Below are 12,600 nucleotides of genomic sequence, written 5' to 3'. Positions count from 1 at the left end.
CTTCAATGCTTCATGAGGCTTCATCTCGCCATCACTACTTACCAGCATATGCTGGAGATGAGGAGGTTGTGGACATGAGCAGCCGGGCACACACTTCGGTGATAATGGTGGAGCATGGAAGGAGACCAGGGAATGAAGATGCTGGAGACACAGATGATCAGGGCGATGCTGGAGACACAGAGGATCAGACCAGACAAAGTGCCAGAGTGAAGTGTGTGCTTAAATGCTGCTTGTGCGATGAGGTGATGATGATCAGGTGCGAGTGATTGCTGAGCATGAGCAGGTGAGCAGAAGGAGGGATGATGGGAAATGAAGTTCGGGGAAGGTGAGAGAGATGGTGGCTGTGACACTGGGTACCTGCAGTGGAAGACCGAAGCCCGGTTCCCAATTGGGTTCCGGCTCCAGCACTAGCCCCAGTGGAAAAGTGGTATCAGTTATTAATATTTTAATGGTTCTCTATTTGCATGTGTTTTTAATTTATTTGTATGAAAGCCTGGCCAAAAATTATATACGCACAATTTGGCATGTTCCAATGCATTATCACAAATAAAATAATTGACTTCAAACACAACTAAGCAGTATATTTATCTTTAACATATTTTTATAATATTTGAATAAAGGGTGAAGATGTCAATCTTATTACTGTATTCGAATATAATTTTATTGAAAAATGTTCAAATTTGGGATAGGAGAAAAAAATATTTTTCAAAGCTTTTCTGTTCTCTCACAAAACCCACTGTGAGATCTGACAAACACTTCCTGTTTATTTACCTGCTGGCAGTGGTTCGGAAAGCTCTATACGTTTACAATGGAGCAGTTCATAGATACGAGACCGGTGTGGCACTCAGGTGACACTCATTATCAATCATGCCACTGTCCTGCTTGCCACACTGACACTCTCCGGCGTATGGTTCTTGTGCTCACTCCCAGAGGTTTTGCAACTCAGGGCACAGGTAGAGACATGGCTATTAGTTCCTCAGTACGTTCCTCTTTTAAAAATATTCTTTGCCACCCAAGCTTATCAGATGCAAAGTCTAGAGTGTTGTGTGTACACAAGTGATAGTGGTTGATCTCACAAAATCACCTGTTCAACCAGTCCATCCATTACAGCTTGACAGTGTACTTAAAAAAACTAGCAGCTGGGAACAGGCAAACTCCAAAAAACCTTGTGTGTCATTTAGACATTTGTAACAGTTTATTTTTTAATAACACCACCACAAGGTATGCTCTACTATATGGCATTATGGCAAGTTGTCAAAAACAACCAGAAAGAATCATATTTCCTTCCTTGTTCATCACTTAAAAATGTATGTCAAGTATATTGATTTCACTGTAAATATTCTGATAATCCGAGACTCCAAACTTTGATTAAATGTATGAAAACATGACTCACAGCAAAAATAATCCCTATTTATCATTTAAAAGACTAAATATTTAATGATACTCAAAGTGAAAACATTCACAAGGTATTAATGTCAGAATTAAATATAAGTTATGATAGTAATTTCTTCACAATTGTGACATCTGAGTGAAACAGCTTCTGGATCAAGAACAAATGAAGGGCGGGGCTTGATTTTGTCCATGGGGAATTGATTGGATGGTTGTGGTTTGTTATTGGTGGATCTCATGTGAGTGACAGGTTGCCCCGCCCTCACGCCGGTAAACACATCATCAGAGAAGAGATGTCGCTGCAAGAGGGAGGGAATGTTATTTTGATTCAAGATTACAAGCACACATGAATTTAACAAAATGATGTGCATGAATAAATCATTTATAATAAATACTGCGATATTCAATAATAAAAAAAAAGATTTGGCAAATTTGATTTCATTGTGACTTTAAGGAACAATAATTCTGTCTTACTTCTCTCTAACTTACAGTGTTTCTGAGACTGATTAAACACAATGTGTGTGGAAACACCCATGAAAACCAGAAACTTAGCAGGAATGAGGCTCTTCAGGACCAGGAATGAGGAAGCTGCTTTACAGACATGCCTGTTTTGCACACGTCACTCAAACACAGAACCAGGAAACAGGAATCACATGAGTTTAGAGAAAGAGAAACTTAAGTGTAGTTGAGCTGTTGTGTGTTTGTGTATCTGTGTTCATGCAGTAAAATGGCAGAAGCCAGAATTTCTCAGGATGAGTTCATGTGTCCAGTGTGTCTGGATCTCCTGAAGGATCCAGTGACCATCCACTGTGGACACAGTTACTGTAAGATCTGTATTACAGGCTGCTGGGATCAGGAGGATGAGACGAGAGTCTACAGCTGCCCTCAGTGCAGACAGACCTTCAGTCCAAGACCTGCTTTAGCTAAAAACACCATTCTGGCTGAAATGGTGGAGAAACTGAAGAAGATTAAACTTCCTGCTGACTGTTACGCTGGAGCTGGAGATGTGCAGTGTGACGTCTGTACTGGAAGAAAACACAAAGCCGTCAAGTCCTGTCTGGTGTGTCTGAACTCTTACTGTCAGAATCACCTTGAACAACATGAGAGTTGGTTTAAAGGAAAGAGACACAATCTGACTGAAGCCACTGGACGACTGCAGGAGATGATCTGCCCGAAACACGACAAGATCCTTGAGGTTTTCTGCCGCACTGATCAGAAGTGTATTTGTCTGCTGTGTACGATGGATGAACATAAAAACCACAACACTGTATCAGCTGCAGCACAGAGGACAGAGAAACAGGTATGAACTTAAAGAGTCCCATTATGATTATTTACAGGATTATAATTTTGTTTATGGGGTCTACTAGAATACATTTAAATTACGTTTAAATCGTTTAATGTCTGTTTACACCCTCTGTCTGAGCACTGTTTTAGTAAACTGTTTTAGTTTCAGTTTCTTTAAAACCTGTCTTCCAAAAATCACAGTCTGCTCTGATTGGTCAGCCGGTCCCAGTAGGTTGTGATTGGTCTACTGCTTAGCTTGTGTGTGAGGAATGTAACACACTTTACCATAACCAGCGATGGGGAGGTGGAGGAATGCTGGAAGAATTGTATCCTATACCCTGTTGTCACTGGGACGGCACAATGACTGATGATTAATATTCTCTCATAATGATGATTGACAGGACTGAATGATTAGGCTTCTTAATAGGACCCCTTTAAACCAGATGTTCACATTCATCATTTACAATTGTTATTCCAAACTGGAGTGACTTTCTTTTCTGAGGAACACAAAGGATTGTATTTTAAGCCTTTCAAGTTGTTTGGGAGGGTTTAAAGAAAAACCTTCTCGCTCATGCAGAAATAATCTCCAGCATATTCAGTCGTCAGACAAGACTGGAACTTCAAACTAAAAAAGAGCTTTGGGTTGGTTTGGTGCCAGATGGGTTTGGTGCACACAGGGATAAAAAGTACCCCATGCCCACGGTTAAATATACTGCTGGATCTTTAATGTTGTGGGCCTATTTTTCTGCTGGAGGTCTTGGACATCTTGTTCAGATTCATGGTATCACGGATTCTATCAAATACCAACAGATAAAAATCAAAACCTGACCGCTTCTGCTAGAAATCCAATAATGGGCTGTGGTTAGATCTTCCATCAGGACAATGATCCAAAACAAACATCAAAACCAACACAAAAATGTGTCACTGAGCACATAATGAAGCTTCTGCCATGGCCATCCCAGTCCCCTGACCTGAACCCTAAAGAAAATGAGTGGAGTGAACTGAAGAGAAGAAGCACCAACATGGAGCTGGAACCTGAAGGATGTGGAGAGATTCTGCATGAAGGAATGGTCTCTGATCTCTTGTCAGGTGTTCTCCAAACTCATCAGGCATTATAGGGGAAGACTCAGAGCTGTTACCTTGGGAAATGGATGTTGCAATAACTGGGTTTTGAAATTGCAGATGAAAATAACATGGATAACACTGAATAAAGATCTTTTTGTCAGGTTATATACTGATTATTATTCATTGGGTGCCAATAATTGTGGCCAACATGTTTTAGAGAAAAACATTTATTTCATGAGCTTTTTCCCCCATTTTCAATTGTTTTACTTCGATGAAAGATTAGAATATTGTGAATTTTTTAATGAAAGATGAAAAGGATAAACAATGCAGATTTATTTTAATTTATTTAATTTAATTTCCAACTGTTTCAGGGAGAAATGTAGCAGCAGGTTGATCTGCCAGCAGTGTGTCTTTCACAAGTAGACTCTCCTCATGTGTTTGCATAGTGATGCATTTAAAAGTTAATGACAAATATATCATTACAAAAGTTCACAATGCTGTTGCAGATGAAAAATAACATGGATAACATTGAATAAAGATCTTTTGTCAGGTTATATACTGATTATATATGTGTTATTACTCACTCAAACATATTTATCTAAACCTTTCTACTTAACCATCAGACTCGTCCATCCACCATGTTTGTAGTTTTTTAACACTTTTTATTCATGTTTTTTAATTATAATCAAATCCACATCCATCACACAGTGGGTTGTGGTCAATATTATCCATTAGAGTTTGCGCTGATCTTCACTTTGGACTCTAAACAGTAATAGTAGATCATCCTCTTTGGAATAATCATACTACGATTTGGGACACAGTAATTCTAATTTTGAATATTATTTAGGACCATAGTATGCAAATTGAGACAAAACATAAATCTTCTTAAGTGATAGGAAAAGTAAAATATGTTTGCATGTTTAGTCATGTGAAATGCATGAGCCAGTGAGGTTTAATGTTATTGACGTGTCGCCATATTTGATTTGGGCTCTAGAAACAGAGACATTATTCAGAATATCTTCTTTTGTGTTCTGCAAGAGAAAATCATACAAGTTTAGAAAGACATGAGGATGAGTAAACAATGAAAGAATTTACATTTCTGGGTGAACTATCCCTATAAAACTAGACATTGACGAAATAATACTGACACTTATGACTGAACCTATAATCTTATCATGAAAGATCTTTAACCCTCAATCTCAGCACTTCACTGATACTGGATTCATATCTGTTTACTTGATGATTTATGTGATGTTTCTCCTGTCATTGGTTTGTCCTTTAGCACCAGCTGAAGGAGACGCAGAGGTTGTTCCAGCAGAGGATCCAGCAGAGAGAGAAAGATCTTCAGCAGCTGAGAGAGGCTGTGGAGTCTCATAAGGTGAGTCTGGAGAAGAAGAGAAGTTTGAGAAGTCTCAGTCAGACTCACTGAAGCCACTGTGTGATTGTGATGTGTGTCCTAACAGCGCTCTGCACAGATAGCAGTGGAGGACAGTGAGAGGATCTTCACTGAGCTCATCCTCTCCATTGAGAGAAGCCGCTCTGAGGCCACACAGCGGATCAGAGATCAGGAAAAGACTGCAGTGAGTCGAGCTGAAGGACGACTGGAGCGACTGGAGCAGGAGATCAATGATCTGAGGAGGAGAGACGCTGAGCTGGAGCAGCTTTCACACACACAGGATCACATCCATTTCCTGCAGGTAACAGAGATCTAGAAGAACAGGATCATAGTGGACTTGAGCAAGAGACTCACAGAGAAACATTTCATGAGAGCAGAATGAGCCGTTGACTGAAGTGTTGATCTGTGTGTTCGGTTATTATATAATCATCAGTCAGACTCTCATCTGATCTTCTTCTTTTGAAAGAAACGCACTTACAAATGCAGTTCAGCTCTGGAAATCTCTTAATCTCTTAAATTATATTAACTTTCAGAAAAAAGTTTCCTGAGTTTCCAGACGACAACAGTTCAAAACGTCACTAATATTTTAAATATTTAGTCCTCAAACAGGAAGTAAGGCTGTATTTTACCTCTGCTTTAGCGTATTTAAACCACACAAAACCTGACCTTGGGATCGTGTCCTAAGAGTCCTTGTGAATTTCAGAGCCACTAACTGCTCAAAAGTTATAAATAATGGTCAATCTACTCGTTGATTTTGAGCTGCTTTTCCTGATCAAATCTACTCAACCCTGTCATGTGACTCCATTGATGCTCTTGATCTGTTACATTCATGTTATTGGCAGATGTTTGATCATCAAGTGTTTTCCTGTTCACATATAGTGTAAGTGTCAAACACTAGATCTTACAGCTCTAACGTGATATAATGAACATGAGAAGAATGAATCTGATTCTGTGAAAGTGCTGGATTGAGGAGAGTTACTAAAGATCAACAAGAGCTGCTTAAATCTGACAGTAGTACAGGTTATTGGATGAAGTGTGGAGGTGATGAGCTTTGATTTCTGTTTTCTGTAGAGTTTCCAGTCTCTCTCAGCTCCTCCTGAATCTACAGATGTAAATGACGATCCCTTCAGTTCTCTCTCCTCTTTTGATGTTGTGAGAGAATCTGTCCGTCAGCTGAGAGACAAACTGGAGGATTTCTGCAAAGAGGAGCTGAAGAAGATCTCTGACAGAGGTAAAGTCCTGGAGATTCATCTGCTCTCAGAAATGATCCTCCATCATCTCATATCATGTAGAAGATCATATTAGAAATGTCTTAGGAACGGATGCAGGGATCATTTTCTCTTGACATGATAATCACACTCTTCATGTCTGTTGATTTCCACAGTCACTTTCACCAACATTGTTCCCAGAACCAGGAACGACTTCCTACAATGTAAGTCACTGAGAAAACAAGCAGAGAAACTCACTGAGTGTGTTTTTGTTCTTCCTGTAGAAAGAGAAAGAAAACATGACAGAAGAGTTTTATGAGTTTTAATGTCAATTAGTGTTTCTTAACGGGGCGTTCAGAAAACATCAGCGGTCACTGAAATCAATATCTTCAAAAGGTGTTGAGGAGTTTAAGCACATAAAAACCAACTACTTACAAGATGAAACTTGTTATTTCTTGCAAAATAAATTTTGGTAACACTTAAAGCCCTTATGTATAATGCATTTTAAATTTATTTATAATGTATATAATCTTTTCATAAATAATTATAACCAAAGTTAAAAGGCATTATAATATTTGCAGATTCTGAAATTGGTTGTTTGTCATGTGTTTTAAAGGCAGGGTAGGTAAGAAATTTTGTTCCAAATTTGTTTAAACTTTCTATATATATACATGCATAATTAAAATGTAAGAACTCTGATAAAAAGAGTATAAAAATCGAGTGACTCTAGACCGTTTAATCTGTATTAAACACAGCTCATTATTTCCATCCGGGACGAAACATAGGATTGGCTTAGGCGGCTGTCACTCTCTCGCAACCATGGCAACCACCCTTTTGCCACACATGACCTGCCCACTTGCGCGCGCACGTTTGATTTGGGGAATCCAAGAGGCATGGATCCTAGGAGAAACAGCAAGCTAAATTCACAGTACCGGCCTATGCAGTTAGTGAAGGCAAACCAGGCAAAAAAGGAAGACAGTAACAGTACAAGAAAAGGCAATGAACAAAAAGTCTTTGGATAAACAAAGAAATAAAACGCGAGTTAATATCGGCGTGGCTCTCCAGCGATGGCGAGAACTGAGGGAACTCAAGGGGCTGAAAAGTGACTCCTTGATGGCTTTATTTCTGCTGGACAGGTAAATCTTTCTTTTTGTATTTTGATCATACATATTTTTTTTGTTTATTTTTTCATGAAGCATGTGTCATTAGCACACGTGCTGCGTAATATAGCTAACATAACATTACTTAGCGAGCCGTAGTAGAGACGATAAATAATGATAGCTATAGTGTTGAATTGTGCATAATTTTACCCTCTGTCTAACTATTTTACCATGTTCACCTGTAAGTTTACCTGCACGTTTTTTTCGCCTTTGTTTTGTTTTTATATTCTCTACCTATGTTTACTGATGTCTTTATCTTGTATCTGTGTGTGTCGTACACACTTTGTTGTATGTGTGTGTTATTATTTTGTGTCTGCAATGCAGTTGTGAGTTGATATTTGAGTGTATGTTACTCTGTTGATCTGTAGAACAACGTATATGTTATGAATCTTACACGAAATTCATCTTCATCACAGTGTAAATGATGGTAATGGAAAAACGTGTATCATGCAACCTGTTTTTAGCTTTGCCTTATAGATAACTAGCTCGTTAGCAAATCAAAAAATATATATTTTAAACTTTACCAATATCATTATGCTAGCTTGATAGTGAGTACTAAAATACATCTTGTTTGTTTATCTTCATAATTATAAAGTTATTTTTATTACATGTGATTCTGACATGATGTCACTACATGCACTGTGCTCCTTCCTCTCCGCTCGTCTCAGGTAAATAATGCGTCTTCCAGCTCAGTGGTCGGAGTCGCACGTTCATGCGTTTTGGGGGCGTGGCTTTGGAAGGAGCCCAGAAGGGAGGGAGTGGAGTGAATGGAAATAATGAGCTGTCTTTAAAACAGTCGTGAGAGGTCTACAGACACTCGATTTTTATACTTTCTTTTTCAGAGTACTTACATTTTAATTATGTATTGATATATAAATAAAGTTTAAACAAATTTTGAAAAAAAGTTTTTTATACATTTTTTTGCCTACCCTGCCTTTAATGCATTATACTTTCTAAAAGTCACCAATGAAATCCAGCTAATTGAGTAATCCACATATAAAGAACAGACCCAGAATAAACGGTGTTTCATTTCCATCATTACGACTATTTACTTCAGTGTTTCTGTCAGCTTTCTACGGTGACCGGGAGGGGACATGTTCGGTTCACTTAGTTTTGTCGTGGCCACGACATATTATCACGTTCCCACGAGTTTATATGTCGTGGCTACAAGATATTATTTCGTGGGAACGTGATAATAAGTCGTGGCCACGAGATCGTTTTGTCAAGGTAACGACATCCTTATGTCGTGGCCACGCGATGTAAAGTCGTGGCCTCGAGATCATATGGTGAGGCAACGAGATATTTTTCTCGTGGCCACGACTTCATTATGTTGAGGGAACGACATCTATTTCTCGTGGCCATGAGTTAGGCCTACATGTGTAAACAACGCGCGCTACCATAGCAACCTGAACTATCAGAAATGGATAAGATTATAATACTATTTATTTTTAATTAAGAAAAAGCTCGGAATTAATAAGTGATTATTAACATGTTGCCCATTGTGTTGTGTGCGATGCCTACAGCAGAATTCTAATGAAGTTTATCAATAAATATTAGAATATGCCGTGTATATTTTTATCACATCCAACAGTCTTTTAAATCCATTCACTTATTGTTAATTTTTTTTATTTCATATTTTTACATCATTTATTATTATTATTAGGCTATCATTATCAGTTAAATGTTTTTTTATTCATTGTTATGTAGCCCTGTTTGCTTTATTTTCCCCTTTTCGTGTATCCTTTCTGTAGGCCTATATTATGTTGTTAGCTATATTTTGTAAATACTTTAAATGCCAGATCATGCCAATAAAATGTGACTTTATGACTGTATTGTAGCCGTGAATATAGGATAAATGAGCGTCTGTTATCATTTGTAGACCCTCGTGCCCATCACACCATTTGAATGAAGTTCGAATAATTTATTATTATTAATTGGTTGTTAAAAGAATATTTAAGCTAAAAAAAAAATAAAATCCATTCAGTATAGCCTAGACAAAAACTTAATTTTGTTCATCATTTTATTTAGGTTTAATAGGCATATTAATAATAATAATACTAATTATTATTATTATTATTATTATAAAGACACGATCAGAAGGCTGTGAGATGGGATGGATAAATGTTCATTATCATTAAATAAAGTTTGTTATCAAATTGATAATAACAAACTTCATTTGAATGCTATAGTGGCAACATCTCGCGCAATATTATAGCTTACATTGCGCGCATTCAAATAATAATAATTTCTTACTTCCGCACTTATTTTATCATTCTTAATTCCAGGTTGCTATGGTAGCGCGCGTTGTTTACACATGTAACTCGTGGCCACGAGAAATAGATGTCGTTCCCTCAACATAATGAAGTCGTGGCCACAAGAAAAATATCTCGTTGCCTCACCATATGATCTCGAGGCCACGACTTTACATCGCGTGGCCACGACATAAGGATGTCGTTACCTCGACAAAACGATCTCGTGGCCACGACTTATTATCACGTTCCCACGAATTAATATCTTGTGGCCACGACATATTATCACGTTCCCACGAGTTTATGTGTCGTGGCCACGACAAAACTAAGTGAACCGAACATGTCCCCTCCCGGTCACCGTAGCTTTCTGTAGCACAGCTGCTGAACTTCCAGTGAAAACAATTTCTGCATTTAGCATTCAGACACAATATAACAATATGTTTTCAATATGTTTTTTCTTGTTTTCCATTGGAAAAAAATATTATGAATGCTTCCTGTTTGCTGATTGGCTGCAGTTTGTGATGATCTACGTAATTAAGGTTTCAGTGCCAAATTTCTAAAGCATTTATTTAACATTCATAAATATAATTTTATTCACTTGGCTTTTTTTTATCCTTGGGAAACTAATGATAATATTTAAACTATCCAGTCAAATCTGTTATGTGGCATTCAGTGACATTCACTTTAAATGATATATAGGTGAATAATAATAGTAATCACACAAAATTAAATATTATAAAGAAAAAAAATATATATTATATATCATGACAGATAAACATTTTTTTTAAAAAAATGTTTTTAAAAATGTTTTTTTTAATTAAGACTCTTCTGCTATTTGATCCAAAATAGGCTACATAAAAACAGTAATATTGTGAAATATCACTATGATTTTAAAGAACCATTTTCTTGGGTTGGGTAAAGGACCTAGATGATGGATAATGATAATGATTTGTACAGGATATCAGACAGATTGATAATTCCTGATTCTGATGTGTTTTATCTCCATCAGATTCCCATCAACTCAATCTGGATCTGAACACAGTGAATAAATATCTCCGTCTTTCTGAGAGGAACAGAGTGATTACTGCCACTAACACCGTCCAGCCATATCCTGATCATCCAGACAGATTTGATCAGTGATGGCAGGTGTTGTGTAGAGAGAGTGTGTGTGGACGCTGTTACTGGGAGATTGGGTGGAGTGGGAGATGTGCGTATATCAGTGTCATATAAGAGCATCAGTAGGAAGGGATCGGGTGGTGAGTGTTTGTTTGGATATAATGATCAGTCCTGGAGTTTGATCTGCTCTTCCTCCAGTTACTCATTCTGGCACAATAACATACAGACTGAACTTCCAGTAAAGCCCATCAGCAGGAGAATAGGAGTGTATGTGGATCACAGTGCAGGAACTCTGTCCTTCTACAGCGTCTCTGGAGACACAATGATCCTCATCCACACAGTCCAGACCACATTCACTCAACCGCTCTATCCTGGGTTTAGTGTTTATACTGGATCAGTGAAACTGTGCTGATGAATCAGAATAGACTGTAGAGATTCTACCCATAATGCTTTGAGCTCATGATGAATCAGTAACAGTGAGATGTTATAGAGTCTCTTATTTTCTCTTCATTACATTAATACTACAGCTGAACTTCTGTCAGTGAAATAACATGAAGAATAAATGTGTGTAATGAATCCTCATATAGACAGTGTGTGTGTGTGTGTGTGTGTGAGTCTGTGTGTGTGTGTGTGTGTGTGTGTGTGTGTGTGCGTGTGTGTGTGTGACATATCAGGGCACAAATGTGTATAATGACATGGGTATGACATAGATATTACAAGGAGAGGGTGACTTATGAGGACATTACCCCATGTCTCCATTTTCCAAAAGGCTTATAAATCATAAAAAATGAGTTTTTGTGAGAAAGTAAAAATGTGCAGTTTCCTGTGATGGTTAGGTTTAGGGGTGGGGTAGTGTAGGATGATAGACAATATGGTTTGTACAGTATAAAAACCATTACGCCTATGGAATGTCCTCACAATTCACAAAAACAAACCTTTACATTAAAAGGATACAATAATATCATAGAGTGTAAATGATTAAATTTATTAAAATTATTAAATGGATGCTGCATTATTGGGTGAATAAAAACTCTTCCCACACCTTCCCCAAACTCTACCAAATAAACACTTTTAATATTATTAAACACTCACTCGCAGTTTATTTCCACTTTTAGAACATTATTTACATTTTTATTGAAAATAAATGCGAGCTTGGCAAAAGGCGGATTTGAATCTGCTTCGATCGCGTTAAAAGCCGGATCTGTGAGACTTACTCGCTACTGCTGCACCACAAATGGAAGAGAGACACGAAATGGAGGTGCAAGTAAGGAAACATTCTGAAACAACTCCATAGATATAAATAGATAATGTGTAAACTGACTTTAATATCATCTGTAACCCCCTTTTTTCTTTCTCTAATAAAAATAAAATATGCTTAAAAAAACAACAAATTTTATGTCACATTTAAATATAAGCACACTGAAACAAAAGCAATAGCTCCCTATGTGATAATACAGTATTATTGTAGAAACAGATTGGCAAACAATATTTTTGAGTCTGCAGAGAACGTGTTACTTCCTGGTTTCCTGGTTATTTGGATCCCCGTTAGCCATTACCTAGATAGTGGCTACTCTTCTTGGGGTCCCAACAAGTAAATATACATTATTCAACAACAATAAAGTCAAGTCAATAAAACATACAAACCCAAAATTCATTCCAAATATCAAAATTAACAATTTTCTATGTATTGTGCCATTACATTTTCCTATAATGATTTTATTTTAAATGCATTA

The 12,600-nt window shown here is 37.4% G+C and overlaps 1 pseudogene; it reads left to right on the top strand.

The window, feature by feature from the left end:
• Nucleotides 1–1,773: 1,773 nt before the first annotated feature.
• LOC125245258 lies at nucleotides 1,774–11,415 on the top strand (annotated as a pseudogene).
• The last annotated feature ends 1,185 nt before the right edge of the window (nucleotides 11,416–12,600 follow it).

This window comes from Megalobrama amblycephala, linkage group LG14 (genome assembly GCF_018812025.1).
Source record: "Megalobrama amblycephala isolate DHTTF-2021 linkage group LG14, ASM1881202v1, whole genome shotgun sequence".
NCBI lineage: Eukaryota > Metazoa > Chordata > Actinopteri > Cypriniformes > Xenocyprididae > Megalobrama > Megalobrama amblycephala.
This window is presented reverse-complemented; position numbering and strand designations above follow the sequence as displayed.